The sequence below is a fragment of the Filicampus tigris genome, chromosome 9 (assembly GCF_054856515.1).
Source record: "Filicampus tigris isolate MCC_2025a chromosome 9, RoL_Ftig_1.0, whole genome shotgun sequence".
NCBI lineage: Eukaryota > Metazoa > Chordata > Actinopteri > Syngnathiformes > Syngnathidae > Filicampus > Filicampus tigris.
Genome location: NC_141225.1, coordinates 15,400,415 through 15,412,756, shown reverse-complemented (window position 1 = coordinate 15,412,756; position 12,342 = coordinate 15,400,415). Strand labels below are relative to the sequence as shown.

General features: G+C 40.0%; 1 long non-coding RNA gene across 1 annotated transcript; it reads right to left on the bottom strand.

Annotated features, from left to right (window-relative positions):
- Nucleotides 1-2,990: 2,990 nt before the first annotated feature.
- LOC147142209 (uncharacterized) lies at nt 2,991-10,277 on the bottom strand. The gene is made up of 4 exons (XR_015088224.1): nt 10,136-10,277; nt 8,368-8,474; nt 8,174-8,294; nt 2,991-4,431 (listed from the first exon to the last, which is right to left on the bottom strand). It is a non-coding gene; the product is annotated as an uncharacterized LOC147142209 (long non-coding RNA).
- Nucleotides 10,278-12,342: the final 2,065 nt, after the last annotated feature.

Genomic DNA, 12,342 nt, shown 5'->3' with positions numbered 1-12,342 from the left:
AACAAAGGTTGTTTCTCTTTCAGTGTGGCCCTCATATGCCCTTGCACAAAATGAATATGGTTCTTGCCTTGACAGAAAATTCTCACATTGAGTTTCAAAAGATTGTTTACTTGACATATAACAATAATCCTCCACAATTTTCAGACTTTTGATACTGACCTTCCTCGGTGTGAGTCAGTTAATGTTATAAAAAAAAAAAAAAAAAAAAAAAAAAAAAAAAATCAATGGGATTATCTGTAAAAGGGACATTCATCTGTGATGGCTTGAGAAGACAGGGTAAGTAATATCATGGATACAAGGTTGTATTATATCGTTAAATATTTTGTCATGAGTTAAGGCATCAAACTTTGAAACATCCGTGTGCTCACCAAGTAACATTTGCCTGCAGCAAGCAGACTTTCTGACAATAAAACCAACCCCAATTCCAATGAATTTGAGACATTGTGTAAAATGTAAATCAAAACTGAATCCAATAATTTGAAAATCCTTTTCAACCTATTGTCAAACGAATACACAACAAAGACAAGACATTTAATGTTCAAATTCGTGAACCTTACGGTTTTGTTTCGTTGCACATATTTTCTCATTTTGAATTTGATGCCTGGAACGCTTTCAAAAAAACCTGGGACAGGCGCAACAAAAGGAATGCTCAAAATGGTTGAGGTAAAAAGATTCAGTTGTTCACAAGCAAGAATGGGGTGAGGTTCACAACTTTGTGAACAACCACGTGAGCAAAAGCCCAACAGATTGAAGAACATTTCTTAGCGTAGTTTCAAAGCATTTCGGGATGTCATCATCAACGGTCCATAATAGCATCAAAAGATTCCGAGAACCTGGAAAAACTCTGCAGTAAGCGGCAAGGCCGAAAACAAACTGTGAATCCCCGTGACATTCGACCCCTCAAATAACAACCGGCATCACTGTGTAAAGCAAGGGTCTTCAATCCTGTTTCTCGAGGGCCGGTGTCCTACCTGTTTTCCATTTCTCCCTGCAGCCACACACCTGAATCAAATGACCATATAATCAGCAAGGACTGCAGAAGCTGGATAATGACCCCGCTCGTTTGAACCAGGTGTGGACAGCAGCAGGGAGGGATGGAAAACAGGCAGGACACCGGCCGTCGAGGAACAGGCTTGGAGACCCATGGTGTAAAGGATATTGCCATGTTGATTCAGGAACACTTTAGAAAACCACTGTCAGTTAAGACATCAACAAATGCAGTTAAAATTCCATACATAACTGTATATCAACAACACCCAGAAATGCCACTGAATTTTCTGGGGCCGAGCACATCTGATATGGAATGAAGCAAAGCGGGAAAAGTGTGCTGTGGTCTGACCAGTCCACATTTCAAATTGTTTTTGGAAATCAAGGACGCGGTGTCCTCCGGGAGGAAAAGTGAAGGATCATCCGGAATGTTCTCAGCGCAAAATTCAAGAGCCACCATCAGTGATGGCATGGCGGTGTGTTAGTGCGCACCGCATGACTAACTTGCGATTCTGCGAAGGTACCATAAATACTGACCATCCAACACATTCCAGGTTTTTGGAGCAACTTATGCTGCCATCCAAGCAAATGTCTTTTTCAACGAGACATTGCAAAGCCACATTCTGCACGCGTCACAACAGTAGAACTGTGTAGTAAAACAGTGTGAGTACTAGACTGGCCTGCCAGCAATCCAGACCTGTCTCCCATTGAATGTGGCATATTCATAAAGTGCAAAATATGACAACGGAGACCCCGGATTGTTTAAATTGTACATCAAGCAATTACCTACATCACTCACAGAGCTGCAACAATTAACGTCACCAGTTCGCAAATGGTTACTCAAGTTTTGTTCAAAAGAGATGTACCAGAGTGGTAAACATGCTTTTGAATGTGATGCAGGCATCAAATTCAAATAATTTAATCCCCCCCCCCCCCGATAAAAAAAAAACAGTTTATCCGTTTGAACATGTATTCTGTATTTATTTTTGTTTCACACAACGCCCTAACATCACTGGAATTCAGGTTTGTAGTAAACAGTATGTGACACCCAAAATGTTATACAAATAACAGATGCCTCTGAATACTGAAGCATACAACCTAAGTTAACAAGAAATATCATCCATCCATCCATTTTCATTGGCGCTTGTCCTCATTAGGGTCATGGGTGAGCTGGAGCCTATCCCATTTGACTTTGAGTGACTTTGACTTTTAATTACTTCATTAAATTCAGTCAAGCGTCACTGGGTCCCTTCAAAGGCTCTTAAAAACAGAAAGTTACTATTATTGAGTTGACAGTGGGGCGGCATGGTGGAATAATAGTTAACCCGTCTAGAAACTTGGCTTTCTATGTGAAATTGTCATGCACTCTGTCTTGCTTACATGTTTTAACAAGAAAAATTTTAATTAAAAAAAAACAACAATAAAGACTCTAAATTGCTCATAGTTGTGAATGTGTTGTTTATCTGGAAGTGACCTGGGACTGAGTGACAATCAGTCTACTCAAAATCAACTGGAATAGGCTCCAGCTAGAATGTACTGTACAAGAATGACGTTTTACTCTTCAAGCATTGCTATAATCACCGTAAATATGTCAGTATTTTACAGTCACTATTAGAGGACAAAAGAAAAGGGGAAAAAAAAACACAAAAAGATAAAACGCTGAAGTATTTAGTGTGACCTACCCTAACACATTTTTATTGGTCACATACATATTTGTAAAGCACACACACAAACACTAATGGGTACATGAGAAAAAAGGCCATTAAAACAAGAACGCACAAGGTGGCATAATACAAAACCGTACATATAATGTGTGTCTTAAACTGTGAGTGGAGAGGTTTGAACAAGGTCAGGTGATGTAATACTGCCCATGGCCAGCATGGGGCGTCTTTGCACTGCCATTTACACATTCAAATGAATATTAGGATTTTTACATCAAGTGGCTAAGAAACAGTCTTTCAAACTATCAATAATGTGCATAATATATCTCTATAGTTGAATGAAAACAAAATGTTTTTTTTTTAAATATATAAATATGTATTTTGGCTTTAAAAAGGTATTAAATATATAAATATGTATTTTGGCTCTAAAAAGGCAGACTAAAACAACACAATCACATTTTTTTGTTCAAATAAGCAGCACAGTGAACTAATGGTTATGGTCATAGCTATGTTCTGGGTTCGACCCTCAGCTCGAGTCCTCCTGTATGGAGTTTGAATGCTCTCCCCGTGCTTCATTGGGCTTTCTCCAGCTGTCTCACACATTCCCAAAACATGCATGTTAGGTCATTGAAGACTAATTGCGAATATGAGTGTGAATGGTTGTCTATAGCTGCCTTGGCAACCACTCTTGGGCATACCTGGCCTCAACGGTATTTGCATTGTCAGGTTTGTGTTCACGGACGCATCAGTCATTTTTATACAATGCTGGGTATATGACACGTATTCGTTATTTAATGTATAATTTATAAGGTATTATGACAAAATGTCTGCTGTTCTCTAATGAGGACAATGGCTATAGGTGGATACGGTATATAGAAGTTCAAGCATCACCAGTAACTAGACACAGAATATTATTTTAATTTTGCAACATATGCTAAATGATTAGCACATTCTAGCTTCTGACGGGGAAAATCCTGCAGTCACACAGTCATAGTCATAGATTTTCCTTGTCCTCGTATGATGTGGTGCAGTCAAAGAGCATCAAGTTCCCTTCAAGTCGGCTAATGTTAGCACGAAGAAAAGGAAAGTAAGGCTTGAAAAGTGAAGCTGGCCGCTCGCAGACAGAGGCGGACTATTTTTAGAAGTCAATTATGGCGTTTGAGACATCCAAAATGTCAAATCACCACGTGACGCCACTTATTTCATAACAGGATAATGTTATATATTCAATGATAAAGAGACCATTTTCAGGCCACCGCAAGAAATGAAAATGCACATGTGCCAATTAGTGACCTTTCATGAGTTGAAAAGTGTAATTAAGTTCCTTTTTTCTTTTTTATTTTATCTTATTTGTCGCTTGAGGTTTAATGTATTGTGTGTGCATCGAAGTGCCACTAAGAATTCAGAATTGAGCCGTGAGGGGATACTGCATCAGATAGAAGCCACTTTTTCACATCTTTCTTTTTTTTTTTGCATGTGCGTGTTTCAAGGCAGCTCTGTCAGGAACAATTTGTAACATGGACTGTCAGTGTTGTTATCGTCTCCCCAATACACACAGAATAAAAAAAATAAAAAAATAAAAAACCTGGGTTATTTTGTCAAGACCTTTGGAAGTCACCGACGAGAATAAGATACTGCCTTGAAAAGACTTGAGGTTTTACACTTGTTGAAGTTGATTTGGCTAAACTGTCAGTGCGTTTTGAGAGTGCTCTATCGGTCATGGTATGGTCACTTCCAGGAATCATTGGGCTGCAGAGTAGCCATTGATTTATTCCAGCAGATCCTGTCAAGAACAAAAAAAAAGCCAATTACATTTGATATGGGAACAGTGGCTGCATTATCTTGCATTATGTCAAATGGACTCGGGAGAATACAGACATGTAATCTAACCAGTCCATGTCATTAAGCTTCAAAATGATACGATCGTAGTGGTAGTCTAAAAAAATGACCAGACCAATCAGTGTCTTAAGGGTGGGGCTAAACTGTATGATTTTAGAAGTGTTGTTTTTCAATTCAAACGCACGCATGTAATTGGAAAGTCAAAGCCAATTAGTTAAGCCCTTTTCATACTGCACTTGGTTTTTGTGGTGTTCAACTGGCACAAGGACGGCGGCAGCCAGGCGCTACTGGCTATACACGAGATTATCGTTTTAATGTCTTATATACAAATAGTTGGGTATCTGGAGTGCCTAAATAGCACTAAAGGGTGAAATTAAACAAGTAAATCATTTGATATCTGCCCATTTCTGAAAAAGCGTGATGTTTTTTCTTCAATATGTCCTGTTCGGCTGCTTGGTCATGTCTGAATGGAGAATCCGTGTACAGCTACGATCTACTTACTAACGTCTCTTAATACGAAATTTTCAAGTTATGAAACGCCTCAACAAGAAAATATTGCCTCGTTACGATTGTAACATACTAATTGTAACATGTATTTGTTACACGTTTTGATGCATTTTTATGCTTTATAAAACATTTATGTCTGAATATTGGGGGGTTTAGAGCGACGGATTAGGGCATTTACATGGAAAACGCGTCTCTACTTACAACATTTTCTACTTAAGAAATTTCTTCCAGAATCAATTAATTTCATAAGTAGAGGTATCACTGTACCTTGTTATGCCGTGTGTCAGACAGAACTTTTTGTGTTAGGTGGGAGTGGCTATGTAGTGAAAATTGAGATCGTCACGCAAGCACGTTAGTCATCAGGAGTGTTCTGAAGTTGCTGTGCGGGCATTGTAAGGACGGGCACACTCAATAGGGAAGCACAAGTCAAGGTGTCCAACCCAGGGGGGAACCTACCCAATAGGACACCAATCACGCTGAGGGACCCAGGGCAGTCATGACCGACACCCAGGAGGATGTTGCAAGGACCACACTGCCGCCCTTCACTCATCATCCCCTGTAAACACAGCAGGCCACCGCCAACCCCCGACCGACAGTTTCAAGAGGCTCCTACGATAGCAACGGGGCCAGCTACTTACCCCGTGGGAGGCAAACAGCCTGCAATTGCGAAGCCATCAGCCTAGTATCTTATGTCTAGCGTCTTGTTTTGTTGGACCTGACTGCAGCTTATGATACGGTGGACCACAGTATTCTGTTGGCTCTAGTTTGCAGAACCAGGTGGGCATTAGTGGTAATGCTCTAGTGTGGTTTAGATCCTAGTTGGAAGACAGAATTTTTTGTGTTAGCTTTGCTTGCTCGGTGTCCTGCTCTGCACCACTGTCGTATGGTGTTCCACAGGGTTCAATTTTGGGGCCCCTGCATATTTCCTTCCACTGCTATGCGGATGACACATCTATGTACTGCAGACAAAATGGACGCGTTATCCTTAAGGCCACTTTTATCATGCGTGGAGGAAATCAAGGCCTGGGTGGCACTGAACTTCTTGAATTTCAATAAAAAGAAAACAGAAGTAGTGGTGTTTGGTCCGTGTGGCACTTCTTCATCCCACCCTGTTGACTATCTAAAGCCAACCTTCTCAAACTTGGGTTTTAATCTGAACAGTGATTTTAAATTGTTGCTGTTGTTAATCCACCTTTTTTCATTTTAGGCAGCTGGCAAAGGTAAAGCCCCTCCTTTCGCAACAGCACTTAAGAGTAAACAATGCCTTCATTACATCTTTGATGGATTACTGGAGGAGTCAGCCAGTCCTCCTTCAACCATCTCTATTCCAAAATGCTGTAGCTCACCTACTAACTGGAAGTCAGAGGAGGGCACAAAATACTCCAGTTCTAGTCTCTCTTCACTGACTCGCTGTACATTTTCGAGTTCATTTTTACAAATTTAACAAATGATTTTATTTGTTTTCAAATCTTTAAATGGTCTCGCTCAACCTTACCTCCCTGCATTGCTCCACTCCTGCGCACCTGCCCGGTGCCTCAGGTCAGCGGAGCAAATGCTACTGGAGGTACCGAGGACTAAGTGAAGGCTCACGGGGGCTCAAGCTTTTTGCCGGTCCCTGTTTGGAATGACCTCTGACTAAACTTTAGGCAAGCCCCCTCTGTGTCCATTATCAAAACTTATCTTGAAACACATTTTTAGTCTGTGGCTTTTGACTTAGCATGAGACTCGGTTTTGTTTTAGCGTTTTATGGTGTTTACCGCTTTTATGTTATTAATTTATTCTTTTACTGTCTTTGTTTTTATATGTCAGATTTTTTACTCCATGTACAGCACTTTGCATGCAACGATGTTTTTTTTTAAGGTGCTCTATAAATGAAGTTGAATTGAGATGAGTTGAATTGAGTAGTGACTACGCACCTCCCTCCCTCAATGATCAGCAGGTCCCTGACTTTCAAATCATTGTCCTTGCACCGTGTCCGTGTGGCCCTCAGTGTGGTGTGGTACATTAAAATCTGGAAAGGCCGGTGGGGATAAAGTCGGAAGGCTACCGGGCATTGCTGACCTGCAGCCTGCCCCCATACAGCACCACAAAGCGTGCATGTATGTGGTGCATTAAAAACAATCGGGAGATAGGAGATGAGTGTGTCACATTTAAACAAGAGGGTGGGCAGGGAAGAGGAGCGGAACAGCTGGGCCAGGGAACAGCACAATTGTGCTGACGCCCGGTCAGCCTGTCTCTTCCCCATGCCTTGCACCAGCCCCCGAGGGAACCCTGAAAATGTGTGTGTCCAATAGTGTCGAGTGAGGAATATTTACGGTGTCGCATGTGGACATAGGCCCTACCCAATGTGGTAGCCTAGGCGAGATTTTCAATGGCACTCCACTCCATCGCCGATTTACATAGGGTTACAAAGGAACTGTACATTTCTTTAATTCATAAGTTATCAGTCACCTAGTTTGTATGTATGTATTTTTTGATATGCATTACCGTCAGTTACACGTTTATTATCATTACTGAGAAACATTGATTAGGAGATGCAGTAAAGTATTAATAATAATGACGATGTGTGTTAAATTCCAAACAATGAACCTGATTTAAACAATTTGTACTGCAAAACAATGAACAACTGAATATAAGCATACACCAAGGAGAAAACAAGGAATACCATTTGACTGACTATTCAAAACAGGAAACAAGTTGGCTAGCCAGATGTAAATAAAACAAATAATGTAGGTTCATTTTGTAATGTTGCTCTTTGGACATGATGATTGATTGATTATTATATACTGTGAAATGAGAAGTAGCCTATGTAAGTTTGGATAAAAACATTTGTTTTGTTTATTCTAAACACTTATGGCCGTGCACTAATCTGTGGTGACTGAAATTGATGCGAACTAGCCATTAAAAACGTATGCCGAATCTGAATTTTCAGATTCAAGTGAGAATGAATCATAGCATATTGTCGCGTGTACAATTTTATACATTGTGCGGTATTTTGGTGTTATCCATTGCTCTCTCTCTCTCTCTCTCTCTAAGCATATGTATTTAACAGTGTTTGTGTTATTCTATAACTGTTTAAATACTTTAAAAAAAGTGCTGTAATTACTATAGATGTGATTCAATTCCATAGGAATTGTTTTATGCATTTTTAGCTTCCTATAGCCACAAAATGAACACACCTCATCTGAATCGTATTGCACCGTTGTCGTCCCTGCGTCGCCGGCTTCCTCTGTCATCACTGGACTTCCCTCATCCAGATGTCTGAGTGAGAGGTATTGAGGGTTGGTCCCACTGGAAAAACTAGACATAATGCACTAGAGTGAAGGTGGTGAAGAGCTAAAAAACGGAATACACACGAGTTCAACATGCTTACTTAGCTGGGAAGCAGTATGTCCAGACAACCAAGACAAAAGCTGCCAATGTTGTCAGTGAGACAAAGACCACCAAAGCGAAGATTACAGGGTGAAGGCTCATCCCAACCTAAGGACAAATGAATCCAATCACTTTTAACCATGGGGTATTTTAAGAGCCTGTAAAGCCAACCGCTCGCTTCATGGCTTGTGGCTCAGATAAAAAGAAAATTATGACGATGTTAGTGATTCACACACACGTGTGAAACGTAAAAAGGCCAACAGAGAGCCGCACTTTCTTCTCCAGGCAGTTTGCACCTCAAACACGCTTTCACAGCGTTTCAGCCTAAATCCCAGAATTCCTAAAGGAGGTTTCTAGGATATCCTTGAAGCCATTTTTAGCTCCCCAAGGAAGACATCGGATAGCCTCAAGTAAACTATGGTAGCCCTTGTCATATCAAAGCCTGACAGATGTGGTGATGTGAAGACCTGAATCCTAATTAAAAAAAAATGTGTAAATTTCTTCCCGAGCTGTTCCACTTTTACCCAGTGTCAGCTGATGCCCATGAACCCACACAGGGTTCGTGATATTGATTCTAAATGCGTGGATAGTAAACACAGGGGTTTAAAACAGAGGTCTTGTCCTAGAGCAGGGAAATAACTCAGACACAACAGAGTGAATTACACTCATATCTGAGGGCACCACAGTATTTCTACCGTACTGGGACTTAATTTTCCAATAGCCTTAAATTCTTCTCTTCCTTTCGGCTTATCCCATTAGTCATCATCCTAGGGTACAGTCTGAAATGTTTAATGTATGTGTAAAAACGCTTAATGTTGGTGTCAGAAAACAGCTATGAATCAAATCAATAAAAATTGACATGCACATCTTTACTCATGCCCACTTCAACTTCTGAAAATGTCAAAACAATCACCACAGTATTTGGGATTTTACAGGCATTAAGCTTTTTTCTCCACATGTCGTTCACTGGGGAGAAAATGCTTAATGTCGCTTTAATGTTAGAAAATGTTGACCGATCCAAAATTCACAAGCACATCTCTACCTACGCCCAACTCAGTCTCTGAAAATTTCCAAACGATCGTTTAATTATTTAGGATTTTATGGATTTGCTCATTAAGATGTAGTGAGCGCCTATTGAGAGGAAGACGTTAAGGTCCATAAAATCCTAAATATTGATGTGATCGTTTTGATATTTTTATAGAGTGATGTGGGTATTGGTAGAGATGTCGATATACATTTGGGCAAAGACTGATCGCAACATTAAGCGTTTTCTCTGTACGGAACATCTATGGAATGAAAAAGGCTCAATGCTTATAAAATACAAAATACGGTAACGTATTGATATTTTCAGAGGTTGAAGAGGCCATGAGTAGAGATGTGCATGTGAATTTGGATAACAATTGGTCATAGTTTTCTGATATTAACCAACATTAAGCGTTTCAGACCGTCTTCACCAGTACGCCATCTTTTTTTTTATGTAAGCAACAAACAAACAAATTTGTTAGAGAATCAATTTCTTTGTATTGGCTTCTGCGGGTAATTTTCACACTACTTACGCATAGTAGGATAATCAGAAGTATAAATATTTATGACCACAGAATTGGATTTAGTTGCTTTAATCCTGCATATTTTTCTTACAAGCTCCCACCTGTCGTGAAGTTGATCTTTATGACGAAGGCGGATCAAAGCACTTTAAAGTCAACACGCTACAAAGGTTAAATACTTTGTGCAAAAGCGCAGTCAATGCATGATTCGATGCGTTCATGTACCTGCGTGATGACGCCTTCAAGCAGAAAAAAAAAAGGAGCACCGTCAATCAAGCTGGAAAAGCAAGTTAAAGTTTAATGACTTTAAGCGATGGTTTTGCTCGGACGCCATGTTGGTTTGTTTAGCGATGGGTGGTCACTTCCAGATCGCGTTCACCCGTCGGCATGCTTAGCCACGCCCACCTCGGCGTTTTTTCTTTTTTTCCTCCCTTAAGACTAAAATATTAAGCAAATAAATAAATAAACAAATAAATAAATATAGGAGGCGGCGTGAAGTTCATCCCCGTCGGAGAAACGTCTTGCACACAAACAATAAAATGACTAGTTTGCTTGGCCCCGGCTGCTCTCATTATGTCGCTTACCGCTCAGACAAACTGCTCGTGATGAGACACACTTCGAGCTGGTAAACACGCCGCGGAATACAACCCCTTTAGATCCACACGACCCAAACAGATTATGAACCTCGCATCTATCTGTAATTATAAATGAGACAAAAATTCATCTTAAAACAGAAAAAAGTAGCGCATTTACTGCCTTCTGAGTGACCTCAACAAAAACTTTTAATGAGATGAAACACAAGAGATAAATTGCAGCGAGTTGTATTGCAAAATCCCAAATTGGGTTTTTTTTGTCTTCACAGCGGTGGTTGGCAAGTTTGCTTCATATTTGTGGGTTCAAATCTCGGTTTCAACCTTCCTGTTCCTGTTGTATTTCAGTATTAATTCATGTTGTAAGGCTTATTCACTTTCTTTCTAATGGGTGTGATTTTTACACCCACTCAAACATTTTTTTACTTGAGGTTTTATTCAATTTAAACAACAACCCCAAAATAACTATTTTTTGGGAGGCCAGGGTGACACAATACTTGAGCGAGGGGTGGCTGTGGCGTGCATCTGTTATGCTTTATCATACCATCCAGTCAGGTTTTCAGGAAGTAAAATCTACACATATCCAGCACAAGGCCCATCACACTGGACAGAAACTTATTAGTCAGGAGGTGTGCTTGACCATTGTTGCTCGGAATGAGTGATCATTTCAAAAGCTGTGATTGGTAGATCCTAAACGCTATAAAAAAATCCACTTTTGGTGATAATGGGCAAAGAATGGACCCTAAAATCGATAAACTTAACCACAGAATCAATCTTAAGGAAATTGTGGCATTGTAAATCACATTTCACATAAAAGAAATACCTGTTAAATAAATAGTGAGCTATACTTTAAATTTATCCAACAAAATGTGTGAAAACTTAAGGTAGCATGTCACTGGGTGCCGAAGGCTTGGAAGTGTTTGCGAATGTAGCGACTGTTGGTTTATGTCAGGGTTCGTTAATGTTTGCAACACAAGCCTTCGCCGCTCAGTCAAATACTACCTTTAGGCGCACTTGCACGTTATTCGTTCCGTTACAGTTTTATTTCTTTGCTTAAATTGTCATGCTGGCACTTTCAACACTTAAACTCAATTTTGGCATAGGGTAAAATGTCTCATTTCATGAAGTCACTGTCATCTAGTGTTTGAAGAATCTCGCCTGTCTCTTCTGTCCACCATTTTGTCGTCTGTTTAGGGAACACCTAAGTCGCTTTAAAAGTAAAAATAAATTTAAAAAAAGGTAAAATAACACAATTTTGGGTCAAAAAAGGATCGATCCTTGGGTCAATTTGATCCAACTTTATGGGTTGCAGAAAACCCCCAAAATTGGCAGTTTTGTATAAAACCCCAAAATGTAGGATGTTTTGTACAAAACAATGCAAGAAGGTGGGTCAAATTGTCGATTTGTGGATCGGTCCATTTTTGACCCAATATTGTGTTATTTTTTACTCAGCTGTTTTTAGAGTGTAGAAGCTCTATTAAGAGTGAAGATTCTTCAGGAATAGTGTTATCTCTACTAGGTTCTTCACTTTTAGGGTAACTTAATCATTAATTCAACATCATAGAAAAGACGTTGCAGGATGCTCAGCACCAGGTGTTGGTGTGAAGTTCCTGGGCAGCACAGTGAAAACTGGTTAGCACATTTGCCTCACAGCTCCAAGGTTCTGGGTTCACGTTTTGTATTATTCCGAATCTCATTCAAATGTATCTCGACATTAACTTCCATCCATCTATCCATTTTCGATAGCGCTTTTCCTCATTTGAGTCATATGTGAGCTGGAGCCTATCGCAGCTGAGTTTGGGCAGAGGAGATTTGAAACCACAATGTCACACCTGTGAGACA